A 4,286-nucleotide genomic window follows, 5' to 3' on the forward strand; every position below is an offset into this window, starting at 1 on the left:
CACCTTCATACGGAAGTTTGGCAGAAGGTCGTGCATATTTTGCCGAAGCTTGCAAAAAAAAATTCAGATATCAAATATACATCAATAATGGAAAAATTAGGACAAATTCTTTAATTGAATATAGAATCGGTATGCACTACAGTTGTTTATTTAGCATTCGGAAAGTTTTTCTAATTATTGAGAGATATATTCTAAATATATAAGCATCAAGCAATTAAAACTTTTTTTTGTGGTGGTTACATGGCAGCTTTGCCTATTATACACTGTACCCGCCCATATTGGCTTCTATGAGCCTCCGTTTTCATCATCACACAGATTTCTAAGCGATGTTGCTCTGTGGTCACTGTTATGGGCCGTGTTGATGAAAACAAGGATTTGTATAACCCCCCCCCATCATTATAAGCACTTTAGTATTGTCAAACTAATCACTAACATCAACATCATCATCTTTTCATTTTTACAAAACTATATAAATTTTTCTGCCACCGAATAATTTCACTCATATATAAATAGAAATCACATAATATTCACCTACTATCATTACGTTAATTTTAACAAGTCATCATGATCATTAAAATTATTGCGGTCACTATCACCGTAGCGTTCTTTTTCATTCACAACTCCTCCACTATCTTAACTCCTAAGCGGAAACCAGCCTCAGAAACGAGTCACCGAAAATACAAACCGTCAAAACCAAATTACTCGTCGGGACCATATTTGTTCATAATTCCGTTCAACTTTTCCAAATTCACGTCACGATTTATACTATGTTTACACTAGGCCTTGTAACATGTTATTCAGCTATCTTGATGAGCTTTCTTTTGACGATAATTTGAATAAAATGTTATTCAGGCCGTATGCAAACATAGTATAATAAGTATATAAGTCACTGCTCACGATTTTGTTGAACATAAATTGCAGTCGTGTGTTTAATGATGGTCGATTCACTTAATGTAGACCCATGACTACACCTTACACCTTCAATCAATTTCTTCATCAACTTTATTTTACTTCTCATAAACATCCTATCCAACACTTCAGCATAATTTTCCACCTATTTCCTAAATCATTTTTGGGTTATTGTTTTGAACCACACACATTCACAGAAACATACATTTTTTGTTTATATAACAAAGAATGGTTATCATTTACAAAGTAAACAATTAAGATATATACATCTAGGCAATGGTATAAAAATATGATAAAGTTATAAGTTATTTGCACTTACCATGTAGTATATTCTTTTTTCTTACCACTTATTAGCATTAATAAGTGTTTAACGTTCAGATTCTTCCGATTCCTGACGATATTAGTAGGATCATGCTGCATTTGGTGTTGGCTCAATCTTGTTAATTTCAAGCTCCATCATAATTTATTATAGTTGAGATCGGGTTAGATAGTGGAAAATAATGAAAAGAATGGATATTAGTAAATGTCATTTTATTATTTGGATTAATGGGATTCTCAAATTGAGTGGTGTTATATTTAATATCAGTCGGATTTAATTAAGTAGCTTGTTTTTTCTAATTTCAGTTAATTTATATAATAAGTGATTAATTTGGATACAGCATAGCTGGGCCTTTCGACGATAATATCGATTTATTGAATAATTTTTCCTCAATGTGGTCCACGTTGTATTGTAACTGATCTAGCAGGAAATAATGAGCACTCCATTTTATAACTTATTTTTAAATAAAGTTGACTACGATAATATGAGAAGTCTCTTCTAAAGTAACTCTCTAGTACAGGATGCTAGACTTGGATAAGCTAAATGATATCTTCAAAACTATTTTCATAGGCCATTAAACTACGCAGCCAATGTTGATACATTCAAATGAATTATAGATTGTTGTGAAAGGAGGTGTCTGTATCGATTACCTATTTTGACATTATTCAGTTACAACACAATAGGAGGCTAAGCACAATTGACTGACTATTAAAGGCTCTTTATTCAATAAATTCAGTCGATAGAAGCTAAGGAGGTGGTACAACACCTCCTTAGCTTCATCGCACTTATGTACACGCACCCTGTCGGTCATTGAGGAAACCGAATAGTAGTATACAGACTTACTTCAATTCCCAAAATCTATATCACTTTCTTTAATGATAATAGATTCCAACCCCAGTTCGTAGACTCCTACCAGCACAGATTACAGTTCTCCTAAAATATATCAATATTTGTGGAGAATCCAAAGCAGGAATTAACAAACATTTCAAACGTATTTCCGCTAAAGTTTATTTATAAACCACATTCTCTTTCATCCCAGTCACCTCTACGGTACTTCACAAATCACGCCATCTCACCATTGAACATGTTTGTTCGTGGGCGTTGTAGAAACACCGAAGCAAAACCACAAAACTTCATTTACCATTGCTGTCGTCGTATTTAGAGCAACTCGTTCACTCATTCGTTGCTCCACGCGACGACCTTCAATCACATTCTTGATCATTGAGTGGTTTTACAGTGCGACCCTCGCTCCCTTGCAAACCAACGATCTCCCGCACAATCACCGACTGTTCTCTGCACGCTCAATTGAGCACGAGTTTACGACCATGTGGTGCTGCAGCAGCAGAGCATTCGAACAATAACACAGTTTTGCACATCGTGACCCTATTGAACCGGGTGCTTATTCACCCTTCCATGTCGTTACCAAGCCTACCCAACCCAGTCCCACAACCGCCAGCACCGTGTGTGCAACGAACTTCACCATCATCATCGCAAACATCTTATATTTAAAACCATAAACAAAATACCAGATGGAAAACGACTACCGCAATCATCTTCGCGCCTAATAACGAGAAATAATGCATTATTTATATGATAAGGCGAGCCTCAAATTCAAGCCCACGTGCAGGCCACGAGTCTGAACCTTTTTTTCAGAAGACTGTTTCGTCGTTCCGTCGTTTGTTTGTATGTCGAAGGTATGCATTGTCAAAACTATGCAAGCATTCCCAAGCTGGCAGACACCACCCGCAGCTGGCAATACCTTGACTTGAAGTTGCCATCGACGACGGTCGCGGGCGCGGGTCTTCATCGTCGGTGAACTGGGGCGCAACTCGGAGGCGAAAGGTTCCAATTCGGACCGAGCAGCTGCAACAAAAAAAAAAGCTGATGTCAAAACGATGCTCGATGTTGCTTTAGATTTCTGATCAAACTACGAAATCCTTGACCAGCGGTTGTGGTCAATAATTTTTCAACGGAGGGCTCATGGGGTACGATTTATGGAACATAGATTAGTTAACGCACTTCAAGTTTTCTAAAACAATACAAAATATATCACTTAGAACAGAAACTATCATAACAGTTTTTGTTTCAAAATTACCAAATTACCATTACCGAAATTCAAATTTATACATTGAAAGCTTATTTTTGAGGAACAAAGGATTTCTAATAGAAATTAGTCATTAACAGTTCAATTGTCCTTCTGAGTTGCAGAAAGCTCATGAAAAATTTCAATGTTTATAGAAGGTTAATAATAGTTGCTTTCACCCTATATATAATGCATCGGTCTTGCTCAACACTAGAATTTGCGCCTTATTTCTTTATTCCATGTTTGTAATGAGAATGTGAAATGTTAAATGGATCAGGTTGCAAACCGTGATTTGAACTAAATAAACCATTATCAATTGAAAATTATAAAGATACCCATCTTCATTGGTGTCACTGTACCTCAATTGAACATTTTATTTCAATAGGGTAGGGATCCCCTCTGCAGATCAATAAACCTTCTAAAATTTCCGCCCATGCTACAAACTTTCTCAGATTCCATCCAAAGCTTGTTTTGTTCAAGTGCAGCAAGCTAAAATAAACCCACGGTTCTCCATCTCAAGAACAGTCAGAAAAAACACCAACTGTTTCACCTTCTCATACATATCCTCTTAATGCATTTTAGCCATTGCTAACAACTCACACTTACCTTGGGCGCAAATGTATTTCAGCTCTTTCTCCTCTGAGCACTGGCCGACCGTTTATAGCCAAGATAGGGCGGCCAGATAAGATTTTCCGGACACAACAAGATCGCGAACAATGCGCATACACTGAGTGTTCCAGCACTCCAAAACGTCCAAAGCTGACCGAAAGCCTCGCCCAGACACGAATCGGCCTACCACTTAGAACAAAATCTCCACCTGGTAGAGCGGTGGCGGCGTTTCTGTGGTTCAGTTCACTCACACCACTTCTCGCACTCAACTATGCACAACTTAAAAAGCCTAGGCAGTAGCGGGTGCGTTTCAACGTTTCACTTTCAGTTCAACTGCTGCCGAAAGCCGACTAAGGACGCCGACGC

The 4,286-nt window shown here is 37.6% G+C and overlaps 1 protein-coding gene across 1 annotated transcript in view; it reads right to left on the minus strand.

Annotated features, from left to right (window-relative positions):
• The window catches only part of LOC134220208 (uncharacterized), a 189,533-nt gene extending 185,597 nt beyond the window's left edge, over positions 1-3,936 (minus strand). Inside the window, exon 1 of the mRNA XM_062699195.1 lies at positions 3,918-3,936. The gene's annotated coding sequence lies outside the window, so the exon portion shown is untranslated. The remainder of the gene's footprint in view (positions 1-3,917) is intronic.
• Positions 3,937-4,286: the final 350 nt, after the last annotated feature.

Source organism: Armigeres subalbatus, chromosome 3 (genome assembly GCF_024139115.2).
Source record: "Armigeres subalbatus isolate Guangzhou_Male chromosome 3, GZ_Asu_2, whole genome shotgun sequence".
Classification (NCBI taxonomy): Eukaryota; Metazoa; Arthropoda; class Insecta; order Diptera; family Culicidae; genus Armigeres; species Armigeres subalbatus.